At 39.3% G+C, this 19,287-nt stretch overlaps 2 protein-coding genes across 10 annotated transcripts in view; one reads left to right on the top strand and one right to left on the bottom strand.

Moving 5' to 3' along the window:
- Positions 1–15,903, bottom strand: part of CLCA2 (chloride channel accessory 2) — a 90,446-nt gene extending 74,543 nt beyond the window's left edge. For both annotated transcript variants that reach the window (XM_077120398.1, XM_077120396.1), the window contains exon 1: positions 15,780–15,903. The gene's annotated coding sequence lies outside the window, so the exon portion shown is untranslated. The remainder of the gene's footprint in view (positions 1–15,779) is intronic.
- Positions 15,608–19,287, top strand: part of ODF2L (outer dense fiber of sperm tails 2 like) — a 46,961-nt gene continuing 43,281 nt past the window's right edge. For 3 of the 8 annotated variants that reach the window (XM_077120400.1, XM_077120406.1, XM_077120405.1), the window contains exon 1: positions 15,969–16,224. The gene's annotated coding sequence lies outside the window, so the exon portion shown is untranslated. The other 5 variants (XM_077120402.1, XM_077120404.1, XM_077120401.1 and 2 more) reach the window with 5 other exon arrangements.

Here is a 19,287-nt window from a genome sequence, read left to right on the forward strand (position 1 = left end):
AAAGGGATAATGATTCTTAATTTTATATCAAGCATCTCACACTTTAAAACAATCATTGTTAGTATACTAATACCTACCATTATAAGGTACTTAATTATATATCAAGGACAGGGCTACATGTTCTACAAATACGACCTAAATCATTACAATGATCCTATCAGAAGGGTAGAATTACTCTTTAATTTTTTTAATGAGAAAAACAAGATTTAGAGAAGTGAAATAACTTGCCCAAGATTGGTAGCTAGAAAACACCAATTCAGGCTGCTCTGATTCCAAAGACCTTGCTGTCAACTACTATGCTATTATAACAACCCATCTCAAACTCATCCCATGCCCACTCCCATCCCTACCCCCAATGTAGATTGCTATTGCAGAACCCAGGTGGTTTTCAGTGAGGACCTCCTTTCAACAATCATAAATGCTACCCATTAATACTGTAGTAAAAGTAATGCCTGCTGTTTCTCAAGGCTTTGCTCAGTCCTTGCCTAACTTACCCTGTGGATGACCACCCTTGTACTAGATGGGGTCTACCTAAATTTAAGATTTATATAAAACTACAGCAATCAAAAGAGTGTGATATTGGCTTACATTTAGGTTATAGATTGTTGGAATAGATGGAAAGTCCAGAAATTGTCCACACACATACGATCTAATTTTCAACATAAGCACTACTCAGGTCAATGGGAAAAGAAAGTCTTTTAAACAAATAGTGGTGGAACAACTGAGTATCTACATAGAACAAAATGAACCTTGACCCATAATTTATTCCTTACAAAAAATTAATTCAAGTTGGGTCACAGATGTAAATGTAAAAACTTAGACACACAAAGCTTCTAGGGAAAAACATAGAATATATTCGCAAATTTGGCATTGTGAAGCACTAACCATAAAAGAAAAAAAGTTGACAAGGTAGATTTCGTCAATGTTAAAAATGTCTGCTCATCAAAATATACCATTAAGAAAATGAACAGGGAAGATACAGACTAGGAGAAAATATTCACTATATATTCCACAAAAGAGCTTTTCAGACCCTATAAAGAACTCCCTCAATCTAATAATAAATAGACAACCCAATACACATATGGCAAAAGACTTGACAAATACTTCACAGATGTTATGCAGATATTTAATAATTATATAAAAGGGATTCAACATGATTAGTCTTCTGAGAAATGCATATTAAAATCAAAATAAGATACCACCTCATACCCACGAGAATAGCTAAAATAAAAAGATGGATAGACCAAATGTTGGCAAAGTTTGAAGCAACTGAAACCTCATACTATACTGGCATAACCATTTGGGAGATGGATATGGTATTTTCTTATCAAGTTAAATGTATACATACCCCATGACCCAGTCATTCCACATCTAGGTAAGAAAACTGAAAATATACATTCATAAAATGCCTTTTACAAGAATTCTCATAGCAGTCTTATTCACAATAACAAAAAACGGAAAACAAATGTCTGTCAACAAGAAAACTGATTTTAAAATGGCCTGCTGCCATTAGCAATTTAGTTATTGAAGGCAAGTACGTGGTGAGCCTAGTGGCTGCGGACCTATTACAGCAAGAATGAAGAACACGAAGACTGTGGGGTGGGTTTGCTACTGAAAAATTATCTCCACTTAGACTACTTAAAGAAAAATGTGACTTGCTTAGGGTATTAAGTTTGGGACTCAGAGCATAGCAAAAAAGGCCCAGGAGCTTCTATGATCATCTGAAAATTTTATCTTTAACCAGTCTTACCAGATTTCTTAGGTGAAATATTAAGATGTTGATTAGGAAGGAGTTAGACCTCGAGAATTGGCATAGGTTATTTGGGTAGATTTGAATGGTTCTGCAATCTTTACACAAACACCCTATAGAGCTTTTTACCCTCTGAAAAATTCTGCCTTCTTTTTCTTATAAGGTTGGTCTTACTTTCTTAGAAAATTCTGAAAAGACTTCCCCTGAGGAATTTATCTTGCAAGGAGTTGCCAGTTCTTTTCTTTTTTTTTTTTTTTTAAAGTTAAAGAGGTTTTATTATTTTTTTTTATTAATTAAAAAAAGAATTAACAAAACAATTAGAAATCATTCCAATCTACATGTACAATCAGTAATTCTTAATAACATCACATAGTTGCATATTCATCATTTCTTAGTACATTTGCATCGATTTAGAAAAAGAAATAAAAGACAACAGAATAAGAATTAAAACAATAATAGAAAGAAAAAAAACAAAAAAAACAAAAACAAAAAACCTATACCTCACATGCAGCTTCATTCAGTGTTTTAACATAATTGCATTACAATTGGGTAGTATTGTGCTGTCCATTTCTGAGTTTTTATATCCAGTCCCGTTGTACAGTCTGTATCCCTTCAGCTCCAATTACCCGATCTCTTTTTTTTTTTTTAATTAATGGAAAAAAAGAAATTAACCCAACATTTAGAGATCATACCATTCTACACATGCAATCATTAATTCTTAACATCATCACATAGATGCATGATCATCATTTCTTAGTACATTTGCATTGGTTTAGAAGAACTAGCAACATAACCGAAAAAGATATAGAATGTTAGTTAATATAGAGAAAAAAATAAAAGTAATAATAGTAAAATCAAAACAAAACAAAACAAAACAAAACAAAAACCTATAGCTCAGATGCAGCTTCATTCAGTGTTTTAACCTGATTACTTTACAATTAGGTATTATTGTGCTGTCCATTTTTGAGTTTTTGTATCTAGTCCTGTTACACCGTCTGTATCTCTTCAACTCCAACTGGCCATTATCTTACCCTGTTTCTACCTCCTGCTGGACTCTGATATCAAGGACATATTCCAAATTTATTCTCGAATGTCTGTTCACATCAGTGGGACCATACAGTATTTGTCCTTTAGTTTTTGGCTAGACTCACTCAGCATAATGTTCTCTAGGTCCATCCATGTTATTACATGCTTCATAAGTTTATCCTGTCTTAAAGCTGCATAGTATTCCATCGTATGTATATATCACAGTTTGTTTAGCCACTCTTCTGTTGATGGAGATTTTGGCTGTTTCCATCTCTTTGCAACTGTAAATAATGCTGCTATAAACATTGGTGTGCAAATGTCCGTTTGTGTCTTTGCCCTTAAGTCCTTTGAGTAGATACCTAGCAATGGTATTGCTGGGTCGTATGGCAGTTCTATATTCAGCTTTTTGAGGAACCGCCAAACTGCCTTCCACAGTGGTTGCACCCTTTGACATTCCCACCAACAGTGGATAAGTGTGCCTCTTTCTCCGCATCCTCTCCAGCACTTGTCATTTTCTGTTTTGTTGATAATGGCCATTCTGGTGGGTGTGAGATGATATCTCATTGTGGTTTTGATTTGCATTTCTCTAATGGCCAGGGACATTGAGCATCTCTTCATGTGCCTCTTGGCCATCCGTATTTCCTCTTCTGAGAGGTGTCTGTTCAAGTCTTTTTCCCATTTTGTAATTGGGTTGGCTGTCTTTTTGTTGTTGAGATGAACAATCTCTTTATAAATTCTGGATACTAGACCTTTATCTGATATATCATTTCCAAATATTGTCTCCCATTGTGAAGGCTGTCTTTCTACTTTCTTGATGAAGTTCTTTGATGCACAAAAGTGTTTAATTTTGAGGAGTTCCCATTTATTTATTTCCTTCTTCAGTGCTCTTGCTTTAGGTTTAAGGTCCATAAAACCGCCTCCAGTTGTAAGATCCATAAGATATCTCCCAACATTTTCCTCTAACTGTTTTATGGTCTTAGACCTAATGTTTAGATCTTTGATCCATTTTGAGTTAACTTTTGTATAGGGTGTGAGAGATGGGTCTTCTTTCATTCTTTTGCATATGGATATCCAGTTCTCTAGGCACCATTTATTGAAGAGACTGCTCTGTCCCAGGTGAGTTGGCTTGACTGCCTTATCAAAGATCAAATGTCCATAGATGAGAGGGTCTATATCTGAGCACTCTATTCGATTCCATTGGTCGATATATCTATCTTTATGCCAATACCATGCTGTTTTGACCACTGTGGCTTCATAATATGCCTTAAAGTCAGGCAGCGCGAGACCTCCAGCTTCGTTTTTTTTCCTCAAGATGTTTTTAGCAATTCGGGGCACCCTGCCCTTCCAGATAAATTTGCTTATTGGTTTTTCTATTTCTGAAAAATAAGTTGTTGGGATTTTGATTGGTATTGCATTGAATCTGTAAATCAATTTAGGTAGGATTGACATCTTAACTATATTTAGTCTTCCAATCCATGAACACGGTATGCCCTTCCATCTATTTAGGTCTTCTGTGATTTCTTTTAGCAGTTTTTTGTAGTTTTCTTTATATAGGTTTTTTGTCTCTTTAGTTAAATTTATTCCTAGGTATTTTATTCTTTTAGTTGCAATTGTAAATGGGATTCGTTTCTTGATTTCCCCCTCCGCTTGTTCATTACTAGTGTATAGAAATGCTACAGATTTTTGAATGTTGATCTTGTAACCTGCTACTTTGCTGTACTCATTTATTAGCTCTAGTAGTTTTGTTGTGGATTTTTCCGGGTTTTCGACGTATAGTATCATATCGTCTGCAAACAGTGATAGTTTTACTTCTTCCTTTCCAATTTTGATGCCTTGTATTTCTTTTTCTTGTCTAATTGCTCTGGCTAGAACCTCCAACACAATGTTGAATAATAGTGGTGATAGTGGACATCCTTGTCTTGTTCCTGATCTTAGGGGGAAAGTTTTCAATTTTTCCCCATTGAGGATGATATTAGCTGTGGGCTTTTCATATATTCCCTCTATCATTTTAAGGAAGTTCCCTTATATTCCTATCTTTTGAAGTGTTTTCAACAGGAAAGGATGTTGAATCTTGTCGAATGCCTTCTCTGCATCAATTGAGATGATCATGTGATTTTTCTGCTTTGATTTGTTGATATGGTGTATTACATTAATTGATTTTCTTATGTTGAACCATCCTTGCATACCTGGGATGAATCCTACTTGGTCATGATGTATAATTCTTTTAATGTGCTGTTGGATACGATTTGCTAGAATTTTATTGAGGATTTTTGCATCTGTATTCATTAGAGAGATTGGTCTGTAGTTTTCTTTTTTCGTAATATCTTTGCCTGGTTTTGGTATGAGGGTGATGTTGGCTTCATAGAATGAATTAGGTAGTTTTCCCTCCACTTCGATTTTTTTGAAGAGTTTGAGGAGAATTGGTACTAATTCTTTCTGGAACGTTTGGTAGAATTCACATGTGAAGCCATCTGGTCCTGGACTTTTCTTTTTAGGAAGCTTTTGAATGACTAATTCAATTTCTTTACTTGTGATTGGTTTGTTGAGGTCATCTATGTCTTCTTGAGTCAAAGTTGGTTGTTCATGTCTTTCCAGGAACCCGTCCATTTCCTCTAAATTGTTGTATTTATTAGCGTAAAGTTGTTCATAGTATCCTGTTATTACCTCCTTTATTTCTGTGAGGTCAGTAGTTATGTCTCCTCTTCCATTTCTGATCTTATTTATTTGCATCCTCTCTCTTCTTCTTTTTGTCAATCTTGCTAAGGGCCCATCAATCTTATTGATTTTCTCATAGCACCAACTTCTGGCCTTATTGATATTCTCTATTGTTTTCATTTTTTCAATTTCATTTATTTGTGCTCTAATCTTTGTTATTTATTTCCTTTTGCTTGCTTTGGGGTTAGCTTGCTGTTCTTTCTCCAGTTCTTCCAAATGGATAGTTAATTCCTGAATTTTTGCCTTTTCTTCTTTTCTGATATAGGCATTTAGAGCAATAAATTTCCCTCTTAGCACTGCCTTTGCTGCGTCCCATAAGTTTTGATATGTTGTGTTTTCATTTTCATTCGCCTCGAGGTATTTGCTAATTTCCCTTGCAATTTCTTCTTTGACCCAGTCGTTTAGGAGTGTGTTGTTGAGCCTCCACGTATTTGTGAATTTTCTGGCACTCTGCCTATTATTGATTTCCAACATCATTCCTTTATGGTCCGAGAAAGTGTTGTGTAAGATTTCAATCTTTTTAAATTTGTTAAGACTTGCTTTGTGACCCAGCATATGGTCTATCTTTGAGAATGATCCATGAGCACTTGAGAAAAAGGTGTATCCTGCTGTTGTGGGATGTAATGTCCTATAAATGTCTATTAAGTCTAGTTCATTTATAGTAATATTCAGATTCTCTATTTCTTTGTTGATCCTCTGTCTAGATGTTCTGTCCCTTGATGAGAGTGGTGAATTGAAGTCTCCAACTATTATGGTATATGAGTCTATTTCCCTTTTCAATGTTTGCAGTATATTCCTCACGTATTTTGGGGCATCTGATTCGGTGCGTAAATATTTATGATTGTTATGTCTTTTTGTTTAATTGTTCCTTTTATTAGTATATAGTGTCCTTCTTTGTCTCTTTTAACTGTTTTACATTTGAAGTCTAATTTGTTGGATATTAGTATAGCCACTCCTGCTCTTTTCTGGTTGTTATTTGCATGAAATATCTTTTCCCAACCTTTCACTTGCAACCTATGTTTATCTTTGGGTCTAAGATGTGTTTCCTGTAGACAGCATATAGAAGGATCCTGTTTTTTAATCCATTCTGCCAATCTATGTCTTTTGATTGGGGAATTCAGTCCATTGACATTTAGTGTTATTACTGTTTGGATAATATTTTCCTCTACCATTTTGCCTTTTGTATTTTATATATCATATCTGATTTTCCTTCTTTCTACACTCTTTTCCATATCTCTCTCTTCTGTCTTTTTGTATCTGACTCTAGTGCTCCCTTTAGTATTTCTTGCAGAGCTGGTCTCTTGGTCACAAATTCTTTCAGTGACTTTTTGTCTGAGAATGTTTTAATTTCTCCCTCATTTTTGAAGGATAATTTTGCTGGATATAGGAGTCTTGGTTGGCAGTTTTTCTCTTTTAGTATTTTAAATATATCATCCCACTGTCTTCTAGCTTCCATGGTTTCTGCTGAGAAATCTACACAAAATCTTATTGGGTTTCCCTTGTATGTGACAGATTGTTTTTCTCTTGCTGCTTTCAAGATCTTCTCTTTCTCTTTGACCTCTGACATTCTAACTAGTAAGTGTCTTGGAGAACGCCTATTTGGGTCTAATCTCTTTGGGGTGCGCTGCACTTCTTGGATCTGTAATTTTAGGTCTTTCATAAGAGTTGGGAAATTTTCAGTGATAATTTCTTCCATTAGTTTTTCTCCTCCTTTTCCCTTCTCTTCTCCTTCTGGGACACCCACAACACGTATATTTGTGCGGTTCATATTGTCCTTGAGTTCCCTGATACCCTGTTCAAATTTTTCCATTCTTTTCCCTATAGTTTCTGTTTCTTTTTGGAATTCAGATGTTCCATCCTCCAAATCACTAATTCTATCTTCTGTCTCTTTAAATCTATCATTGTAGCCATCCATTATTTTTTCTATGTTTGCTACTTTATCCTTCACTTCCATAAGTTCTGCGATTTGTTTTTTCAGTTTTTCTATTTCTTCTTTATGTTCAGCCCATGTCCTCTTCATGTCCTCCCTCAATTTATCGATTTCATTTTTGAAGAGGTTTTCCATTTCTGTTCGTATATTCAGCATTAGTTGTCTCAGCTCTTGTGTCTCATTTGAGCTATTGGTTTGTTCCTTTGACTGAGCCATATTCTCAATCTTTTGAGCGTGGACAGTTATCTTCTGCTGCTGGCGTCTGGGCATTTATTCAGATTTCTCTTGGTGTTGGACCCAGCAAGGTTGTAATATTTTTCTGTGAAATCTCTGGGTTCTGTTTTTCTTATCCTGCCCAGTAGGTGGCGCTCGTGGCACCCGTTTGTCTGCGGGTCCCACCAGTAAAAGGTGCTGTGGGACCTTAAACTTTGGAAAACTCTCGCCGTCCTGGGGGTTCGCTAGCCGAAACGGCTTGAGCCGGCCCGGGGTCCGAACGCAGGGAGGGTTGCTGGTCGCCGCAGCCAGGGAAAGAGCCCGTCCGAATTTCCTAGTCGGCCCTGGGCAACAAGCGTGGCGGGAGGGCGCCAGCGGCAGCGGCCCGCCCGAGAGAGTGCACGTTCCCCGGGAGTCACGGGTTTGGAAGGGGCCTCCCCCACCCGTCACCGTTCTCCGCGGCCTGGGGGTTTCCGATCCAATTCTCTCAGTTGGTCCGGGGGCTGCGCGTGGTGTGGGCGCCAGCCGTCTTTGTTTCAGGGGACCGCCTCTCCAATTCTCCCAGCCGGCCCGGGAAGGGGGAAGGGAGTAACTCCGGCCGCTTGCCACCCCGCCCGGTAAGGCCCGCGTGCCTCGGCGATCTCACCCGAGCTGCTTCTCTCAGCCAGCCAGCCGTTCCAGGATGGGGTACGCTGTCTTTTTTATCTCTGTTGTGGCTTTGGGCGCTTTCTGTATCGTTTCTACTCCCCTAGTAGGTGTCCTGGAGAAGAAACTAAGATCCGCGCGTCTTACTAAGCCGCCATCTTCCAGGAAGTTCCGAGTTGCCAGTTCTTGAACTAACTCACTGTTATCACTTTTAGATCAGTCCTGTCCAACAGAAATATGGGAGCTATATATGTAATTTTAACTTTTCTAGTAGCCATATTAAAGCAATAAAATTTAATATTTTAACACAATGTATCCAGAACATAATTTCAACATATAATCAACATAAACTTTAGTTTGAATTTTTAAATACAAAGTCTTCAAAATCCAATGTGTAGTTTATATTTACAGCATATCTCAATTGAAATTAGTTGTATTTCAAGTGCTCAATAGCCAGCAGCAAGCTAGTGCACAGGTCTAGACTTTAGGTTTCTCAGTCTCAGCACTATGACAAACTGGGCTGAATAATTCTCTGTTGTGGGAGAGCTGCCCTATGCATTATAGGCTGTTTAGCAACATCCCTGGCCTCTGCCCACTAGTAACAGCCCCCTAGATGTGACTCAAAATATCTCCAGACATTTGGTGAAACAAAATAAGTCAGAAACAACGGAATAAGAATGGTATGGTCACCTTTAGAAAATGCTTATAAGAAAACAGGGCCCTAGATTGTAAGCCTTTAGAGCAGACACATTAAGTATGGAGTGGTGATTATTTCTGGATTTTGTGAGGCTGTTTTATATGTATAACCTGATATTTAGAAATAAGAACAAAGCCGAACAGGTTGGGGTTAAAGTAATTCAGAACATAGAGGTAAGGAAGACAGTGTCTATATTTTAGAACCACACATACTGTTTGAGACCAATGGAAGAAAGGTTTATTTGGTCTGGAACAGAAATTTTCTGTAGTGCATAATCTAATTCAACTTATCTCTATTGCTCATTTGAACAACTGAAACACAGAGAGCACAGAATGAGAAAGAGGTCCTTTAATCCTATATAGGTTATTGTAATGCCTGGATACATCCTAGAGTATATTAAGCAGATAATCAAAAAGTATTGGCAAAGTCCCCTGAGGAATGGAAGAAAAATATGGAACTATTAAATCTTACATCAGGGAATCCCCTGATACTGTGTCAAACTTTAGGAACACCCAAATCAATAGGCCATGCCCTCGATCAGGAGGCTTACTCTTGTGAAGCTTATGTAGGTAGCGGAGAAGCTTAGACTACCTATAGGTATGCCTAAAAGTTACTTCTGGAGGACCTCTTTTGTTGCTCAGATGTGGCCTCAGTCTCTCTAAGCCCAACTCTGCAAGTGAAATCATTGCCCTCCCCCCCTACGTGGGTCATGACATTCAGGGGTGAAAATCTCCCTGGTGATGTGGGAGATGACTCCCAGGGATGAAACCAGACCTGGCACCGTGGGATCAACAATTCCATCCTGATCAAAAGGGGGAAAAGAAATGTAATTAATAAAGTATCAGTGGCAGAGATAATTCAAATAGAGCCGAGAGGCTATGCTGGGGGTTGCTCTTATGCAAGCTTCAGTTAGACCTTGCTACCTATCATAACCTGCCAGTCCTCAACCAGGACCATTCCAGCCAATCCTAAAGCACACCTAGGGCAGTATATAAGACTCCACAAGGGTACCATGCACTGGAGTAACTTTCCAGAAACCTACAACCTCCAGATGGGTGCCTGGTCTAGATAAGTCCTGAAACCTAGCCCAGCCTCTCCAGAACATTAGATAGTCCCATTTCCCTACTCCATATTACTGACAGGCCCTACCAATATGAGACATTTGAAATTGCCATAGCCCAAACACCCCTAAAGAGAAGGATGGAAAGATCAAAGGTGATGGTGGAGTTATACAGAGAAGAAAGGATTTAAGAAATGAATATGAATGCTGAATCATTAAATTGATCTCTTTTAGTCTCCAGTATTTTAGAGCAGCTAGAAGTAAAAACCTAGAATTGTGAAACTGTAACCCACGTCAAACTCTGAAATATGTTCTGCAACTAATTGTGGTGCTGTGCTTTGAAATTTATAGCTTATATATATGTATATATATATATATATATATATACATGTAATTATTCACAAAAAAAGAAGGAAAAAAAGTCGATTGTGATGATAAAAAAATATTTAAGCCCTCTAGCTTCCTATATTCTGGAGCAGCTAGAAGGAAAAATATGAGAAGATCATATGGTAGCACATGATAAACTCTGGGTTCTGTCCTATAACTACTTGTTGAAGAGTGCTTTGAAAATTATTGCTTTCTTTATTTCTTTGCTTTGTATATATGTTATACTATACAATAAAGAAAAGTTATATTAAAGAAAAATCTTCAGACATTGTCAACAGTCCTCTTGTGTCACAGGCAGGCAAAATCATCCCTATTGAGAACCCACTGGTATAGACCTGTAGAGTCAGATCCCAATATGTTCTAGGAGGCAAGTAAAAGTCTGACCTGTAGGAAAGCAAATGTACTAAACATACGCAAGATTTTGCTTATTGAAAGAAATCTATGGAATATGAAAATGAATTTCAAGGGTACTAGACCAGGGAAAAAGGAGCATAATTTTTTATCAGACCAAAATTATCAATAAAGATACACTTACCAGAGACCATGGATTCACTGTATTTGCTTGAGCATCTGAAAGTGATTCTAAAAATTGACTCAGTTGGTTGGTTAGATCCTGGGCTCAATGGTGGCCTGAAGTAAAGATACTAGAAATCCCTTGGCATATTGTAAAGGATGGAATTAAAAGAACTAGGGAGACAGGACTACTGAAGTAGACTTACCAGGAGTAATCAAGTTACCACCTCCAAACATGTCCTGAGAAGGTCAAGAGGACCCTCTTTTTGCTAAAGTATTGAGAAAAAAAAATGGGGAGAGGAAAACTTTGATGTTAAAGACACACTATAGCTGCCTAGAGATGAAGTTAGGACATTTGCCACTGAAATGGGATCCCTAATTCCCTAATGTGAATAATGGTATTCCAAAATAGCAGAGGCCAAGTGGGAATAGTTAATCATCAGAGATGAAGCAGCTATGGTTACATTAAAAGGCAGCAGGGCCAAAGTTGTAATCATAGTTGTTTAACTAGGAGGGATCTTTGGTAGTGGGTAATTGATCATCATGTTCCTAGAACTGAAATGGATGGGCTGCCTATTAAAATCCTACTGTATGATGAAAAGTTGCTAGATCTGATGAAGAGAGACCTGACTTCTATCACCCTAATAAAGACACACAATATCTTGACATTAACTTCTTGACTTATGGCTATGATTATAGAAAGACCAACTGGAAGCTCCTGGAACTGCCTCTTTCAACCAAAAGAGAAACCAAAAACAATACCATATCCCTGGATGATCCCTGGGGGAAATCCAATATCTAGTGCCATGATCAAAGTCTTGAAAAATGTGGGTGGTGATTCTCACTACATTCTCATTTGGCTTTCTATTTGCCTGTGTAGAAGATGTATATCGCTATTGCAGAACCCGGGTGGTCTTCAGTGAGGACCTCCTTTCAACAATCATAAATGCTACCCATTAATACTTTAGTAAAAGTAATGCCTACTGTTTCTCAAGGTTTTCTAAATTATTGATCCAGCTGTAGTCTTTTTACTAGGGAAAATAAGTACAATTCCTGGCATCTAGTATACAGATACCACTTGTCAGATGCCTTTTTCTTATCCTGCTATGCATGGAACAACTGCATCTGTTTGCTTTCTTCTGGAAGTGATAGAAGAAAACTTTATTACTTTACTTAAGGGCTATGTAAACTTTCTAGCTCTTGGTCATAATTAAACCTAAGGTACCATGATCATTTCTTTACCCTACAGGGCATCACTGTTATCTACTACATTGATGATATCATGCTGACAGCACCTGGTGAATAAGAAATAACACATAGCATGTACCATAGATACATTGTATAGCAGATTGTTGTCCAAAGCAGGATGTAGTCCTGACATTTCACTATCAAGAAGTGGAATCTCTTACCTTTTCCTTAGATACAGGCTGGCCCTGTGATTATTCTTTGTCTCTCTCTTTTTTTTTTTACATGGGCAGGCACCGGTAACTGAACCCAGGTCTCTGGCATGGCAGGCTAGAACTCTGCCACTGAGCCACCGTTGCCCACTCCCCAATTGTTTTAAGCAACAGAAGTGGCTGAGCCTATATAGATCTGTTGTTTCTGCCTTCACAGTTTGTAACATACACTCTTGGGCCCCAGTTGCCATGAAAATAAGTCTAAACTTGTATGCCAGTTGGAAGCTATTATGCACCCCAGAAAAGCCCTGTCCATTAATCCTTATTCAGTATAGATGTGACCCACCCAATTGTGGGTAGTAACCTTTGATGGTTTCCATGGAGATGAGTGTCCACCCACTGGGTGGGTTGCTTACTGGAGCCCTTCAAGAGGGAACTGTTTTGGAAAAGATACTGAGCCAACAGAGCCCACACAGCCAGAGCCTTTGGAGATCCAGAAGGAAAACATCCCTGGGGAAGCGGTGTGAAATGAGGAGAGAAAGCTAGCAGATGTTGCCATGTGCCCTCCCAGCTGAGAAAGAAACCCCAAACTTCATCGGCCCTTTCTTTGGAGTTAGGTATCTTTCTCTGGATGCCTTAATTTTGACATTTTCACAGCTTTAGAACTGTAAACTTGCAACTTAATAAATTCCCCTTTTAAAAGCCATTCCATTTCTGGTATATTGCATTCCAGTAGCTTACAAACTAAAACAGCTGGCCACAGGGAGAGCCACATGGAGGGAGAGGGAGAGGTCCCAGCCTCCCAGTTGAGTCTACCAAGTCAACGGTGAAATAATCCTGGATGGTCCAGCCTCACTGCATTCTGGTTACAATTTCATAAGAGACCCCAACCATTGCCACAGGAACAGAAAAACCAGGCAGCAGAAACCTGTCTGAATTTCTGACTTGCAGAATCATGAGCAAATAGGATAGTTATTGCTTTAAAGCTACTATGTTTGCTATAAAGCAATAAAACACCAAATCACTGTAAAGAGTACATGCACAAAGAGAGAAACTCTATGAAAATTAAGGTGATGCTAACTCTGTGAATTTTCTTGGTTCTGGGACACATAGGGATAGTCCCTTTAAAATAAAAGTTTAACCTTGCATCCCCCTACATCATGTTGAGTAGGGTCACCCATACTGCTGCATTCAGCTGGGGGCATAACTGGGCTTTGAAAGTCTAAATGACTCACATGTATGGCACCTGAGCTGGGAGACGAAAATATATGGCATCTACCTGGGCTTTTTTCTACAGCAGAGTAACTAGATTTCTCATAGTAGCAGATTTCCAACACAGGAAAAGAAGCTGCTAGATTTTTAAAGGCCTAGGTCTGGAATTGACCTAACACCACTTTCATCATATTTTATTGGTCAAATTCAAGGGGAGAGGAAATAGATTCTACTTGGTGATGTGTATACTAGGATGAGAGGAAGCGTTTGGAGGCCATCCTTGGAGACAGTTTATTACATCTCCACACTGTTTTTTTTCCTCAAAATTGGTTGGTTAACTAAGGTATTATTTGTTTTCATCAAGCATCGTTATTTCATCAAGTAACCTATTTTTTCATTATTTGCTGCCAAGAGAAAGGAAAATGCAGTTTCCACATAATATAGTATTGTTGCATCCTGCATACAAACATTCCAACTAGTGAGTTGTTTATTAGGTTTTTAATGTTTTAAGTACTTTATATCCAGAGTCTACTCACTACTGCAGACTGAACCCTTCCTTCTGCCTGATTCTGTAAGTAAAGTTTTATTAGAACACAGTTGAGCGCAAGTATTTATGTATTGTCAATGGCTGCTTTAGTGGTAATAGCAGAGTTGAGTTGCAACAGAAACCATATGGCCTGTTTAACCTAAATTATTTACTATCTTGACTTTACAGAAAAAGTATGCCAACCCCTGTTATATATTATGCAGAATCTATAGCAGTTTCATAGGTGGTCTAAGTGTAATTAATGAGATTTTGGGAAAATGACAGGGGTTTTTGGATGGGCTGGAAGGATCTGGTTGTTCTCATTTAAAATAATAAAAGATCTTTCTATCCAAACATTTGCTATTTAATCTGATTTCCAGAACAGTTCAGATTTAGATGATGAGGGATGCCATATTTACTTTATCTAGGCAATTCTATTAAAATAGTAAATTTGAGACTCTTATGAAAGCTTGACCCCGAGATTTTGAGAATATTTCCTCTAGAATATGAAACAGAGATCCTTCCATCTAAGCCAATGCAATTTCATTAAAATAAGCATTTTTCACAACAGGACCCCAGCTTTTACACATACCATTATTTCCCTATTTACTACAAATTAGCAAAGGTAGATAGACTCCTAGGCTAGTGTTGGAAGGGCTCTCAAAATTGTTCTATTCCATGGCCCAAATCCACCATCCACCTCCCCTTTTTGTGATGAAAATTGACTTGCCAGAGATCACAATCCTTTGGTGACTGTAGGTACTTAACTCCCAGTCTCCTGCACTTTTCATACGCAACAGCTATTTCTTCACTATTCAATTCTAACTTTCACACTGACTTTGTGCTGGACACAGTACTGGGGGAAAAAAGTACTGCTGTGATTCATGGAAAATATTCCTTCATAAAACCAACAATGATGTAGAAGCATGTAATGGTCAAACAGCTAGGTTGATAGTTGCTCTATTTATGAACTTAACATGATGGCATACAATTCTTTAACTAAACATTGAGTTTAGGCGTCGGATAAACTTAGTATTTTTAGTCCTCCAAATAAAATCTTGCCCTATATGTTCCTGGGGTTTATAAACCATTACATTCTGCTGCCGCACACAAAGAACTTGACGCCTGAAACGCGTCCTGAAGATCATCGTCTGGCTCCTCCATTTAACAGGAGTAAACTGAGGCCCAGGGAAGGAATCCAGCTAAACTGCAAAGCCATATATTTTAAACGACGTCTCTTCTTGTCTTTTAAAGAGCAAAAGGGGGGACCTTCATACAAAGTATCAGCATATTCGGAAATTGACCTTATTTCCCTCGGTTTGGTTAAACTCAGTTGACATTTTCGGTCACTAATCATAAGTGTAGCTCTTTTGGGAAAACAAGAACTTAAAAAAAAAAGTTACCCCATGAGACAACTGACACACAAAAGGGCCCCTCACGGGCTCCGCCCCCTCGCCCCCGGCCCGGGCTAACAGCACCAAGGCGCCGGCGCTGGCTTCTCGGAACTCGGCCAATGGGCTGCGCCGGGTGCGGACCCAACGGAAGGGGCGGGAAGGTCGTTGCCAGAGAAGCCGTTTGCTCGTTACTAGCTTAGCTTTTGTCTCGTATGCAGCCGCGGTCCCTAGGCGGGCATTCCCACATCGGAAGCACTTCTAGGAATTCGCCTATTCCCGCTTTGCGTTCTTTGCTTTCTTTCTTAGTCTTTCACCTACTGCCCCGTGCGTCTCGGTTCCTCCTCGCTGGCCCAGGGCTGGACGACCCAGGTACGCACGCCGAGGATCCCCTACCGGCCGCAGAGCGCCAGCTTTTGAACCCCAGCGGGCCCTTCCTGTAGCGGAGCGGCGACGGGCTGACGTCACGGCTTCGCGCTGGCGTGGCGGCGGGGGTGAGCGCGGCGTGGGGCGGTGGCGCGCTGTGCGTGGAAACCTTCACCCGCCTTCCTGGGGCTACCGCGGCTCCTCTTCAGCCCTCGGGGTGCGGGCGAGCGGGGCCGCGGACACGAAATGCCCTCGTGCGCACTCAGAACTCACGCTCATCCCACTTTTGCGCATATCCTCCGCTTCCCCTGACTGACCCGGCTTGGAGAAAGGCAGCGAGGCTCGTACTCCTAGGAAGGGTGTAGTCCTGGGGCTATCTGGGCGGGTCTTAGCGAGGTAGGCTGGCCTAGAACGAAGTCCGTCCTGTCTCTCCTCCTTCCCGGGATGACCCCTGTCCTGACGGCGTTTCTTTCAGACACAGCGCTCTCTCTCGTTCAGATGAGTTTTAAGTGCTTGCCCTACACTGGACTGTGCTAGATTGTGAGGCTTCATAAATTAAGAAAACTCCAGGAAAGTTCCGGAAATCCTCTAGGGTCCTTCCAGGTTTCATCCGCTGCAGGAGACCCCTTTAGTGCGTCGTTAGCGAAATGTGGAAGGAGGTAGAGTAGGCCTGCGTGCAGTGCCAGCTCTGCCACGAAACCAGTTTGTGTGACCTTGGGCAGGTGTCTCAATCTCTTCAACTTCGGTTTCTTTATCTGTAGAAAGGGGACAATAATGATCACCTTGGGGGTGATCGTATTAGAAGAGTTAAGTGAACGCAGTGGCAGATTTTGAATGTTAATGTTCAGTGGGTGGTGCCTGTTTACGGAAAATAATGCTGTGGTTTATGTTGGAGATAAAATCTGTTTTGGAGACAAATCTTCCTATCACCTGATGCCTAGTAAGGTTTCAGGTGTGCTTGAATGAGGTTCTTGCAGTAGTTTTAAGAACCACTTTGTTAGTTGTGGTTAAAGGAACAAACCGCAGAAAGTCTGTCTACATTTAAAGTTAGTTTTATTCTCTTCAGCTTTTTTTTTTAACGTCATGTTTGTAATTCCTTGATAGCTAGCTATCCCCCCTTTTTTGCTTCTCTTTCGCTTCTGCTCATTTGACAACTGATGTATATTAATAGTATAGTATTTGTATCTAGAGCATCCAAAGGTATGAGAAATGGATAAGACTCAAGGAGTTGGATATAGTAATAAGGTTGAAATGATATCTACTCACAACGAATCTGTTGGAAATAAATAATAGTTTCCCCCCTCCGCTCTAATTTATTTATTTATCATAAACTATTTAACCCTTTATGATTACATTGAAGATGATTTGAAATAGTCCAGCAAGGAGTAGATCTTGAAAGAATTGCTTGGAGAATGGAACTGGTTCTATAAATGTTTCAGCCCTGCAGATAGTTTCCAGAACAGTGATTAACTCAGGTTTATTATTTTTAAAAAACGAAAAAATTTTAACAGAAGACCTGGTGGGAAATCAGCCCAACAAAGTGAGCCTAGCATGGTGCCTGAAGGGCCCTAGATTAAAAAAAAAAAAAAAAAAAAGTAAGTACTTTTGTTTCATTCCCTTTGAACCTTCTTTCGGCTTTCTCTGGCAAAGATTAGTCTCATGGAAAACCAAGGCCCAGTGTGCCCAAGAGCTGTCAGGGGGCCAGTAAGGACCAAGAGCTGATGTTTTATGAGTCTGGTCCAGTGTTCTTTACATTTTAATGTGTTGTCTCTGCGTCATCAGAGAGTGGTTAAATTAAATCCCATCAACTTGTATTGTTTAAGAAGGAAAGAAGGATGAAAAATACTTTTAAAAGATTTTCTTCAAATTGGTCTAAATTAATTTATATTAAAAATAAGCTATGGTTATCTGGAAACTTAATTTATCATGTGTAGAGCAATCTCTTTAGATGGTCATGGGTTGAGTGAGGTGTTATATTGTTATTTGATCACCTCTGTCTATACTGATCTCTTGCTGTTCTGGCATTTTCATTAATTTAATTTTTCATTGTTTTTCATGTTTCCATCATCAGTGGAAACAACTTTTGATATCTTAAAAAAATTTTCAAGGAAAAAAATGTTAGAAGTTAATCTCTCTAGGACCTTGGTAACCAGTTTCACTGCTTTTACTCTCCTTCCTTCCATCTTCCTGGTGCACTCTCCAGACCACCACCAGATTAATCTTCTAAAAACATACTTCTGGTTTTAATCCCCTCTTAACATTATTGAATGGCTTGCCTTAACCATCAGGAAAAAATATTCAAGCTCTTGAAATTGGCAGGCAGTGACCCCTCTCAGTGTGTCCCCAGCATCATCCCTTACCACCTACCCTTCACTAGTCTTGTTCCCTCATCACTCCTTGCTCTTGCTCATGTTGCACCTGCTACCTGAAATACTTTTTTTCTTCCCTTTTGCCTGGCTCTGACTTTTTCTGCAGTACATAACTGAGGTACCACCTCTCAGGTAAGTCTTCCAGCATCCTGCCAGTGGACATTAGGTCCCCTCCTGTGTACTCTCACAGCACCCTTTATTCTCCTGTTATAGCTTTTAGTGCACTGGATTTTGTGGTCTGGTCACTTGTCTGCTTTCTTTAGACTTGTAGCCCATGAGTACAAGTTGTTCAATCTCATTTAGCCCAGATTTCCTTGGACGGAACTTCAAACAAATTTTGACTAGAAATTGAACTTTTAAGAATGGTTTTACAACCTGACTGAATTAAGGCAAGTTTGTGAGTTACTTTCTGCTGTGCAGATCCTTATATTTTTAGTATTTCATGGCTTTTGGTTTCAAAACTGAATTCGACCGCTTCCTTACTTGTAATCTTGGGCAAGCTATTTAACCTTTCTAAGACTAGGTTTCCCCGTCTTTAGCTTGAGGATGTTAATAACAACTGTGGAAAGCTTTTGGTAGATGTTGTTTATAAGATCAGTAAGTGCTTCAACCAGTAATTGGTAGCAATTGTAATTATCAAGTTGAAGAGAAGGGAAATGTTTCACTCTTTATCTGGTAGAGGATGATGGCTTAATTATTTGGGATTATACAATATTTTGAACATCTTTGGGATTGAAGGAAACTAAAAATTTCAGCCCAGTCTTCTCCTGTGTAATTGGGCTTTATATGGGGCCCCTTCATCTCAGAAGTATTCCTATTTGAACAATAAATGATATGTTCACCCTAGCTTATATTTGAGACTCAAATCCATGCCATTTCCACTGTTAGGTAATTTTTTTTTTTTTTTTTTAACATGGGCAGGCACCGGGAATCGAACCTGGGTCCTCTGGCATCGCAGGCAAGCATTCCTGCCAGCGGAGCCACTGTGGCTTGCCCCACTGTTAGGTAATTTTTTAAGGTGAAAGGTTATGGATATCATATGTGCCCTCACAGAGTTGATGGCCAGTCTAAAAGAAAACTAAAGTATGAG

Source organism: Tamandua tetradactyla, chromosome 11 (assembly GCF_023851605.1).
Source record: "Tamandua tetradactyla isolate mTamTet1 chromosome 11, mTamTet1.pri, whole genome shotgun sequence".
Taxonomy (NCBI): domain Eukaryota; kingdom Metazoa; phylum Chordata; class Mammalia; order Pilosa; family Myrmecophagidae; genus Tamandua; species Tamandua tetradactyla.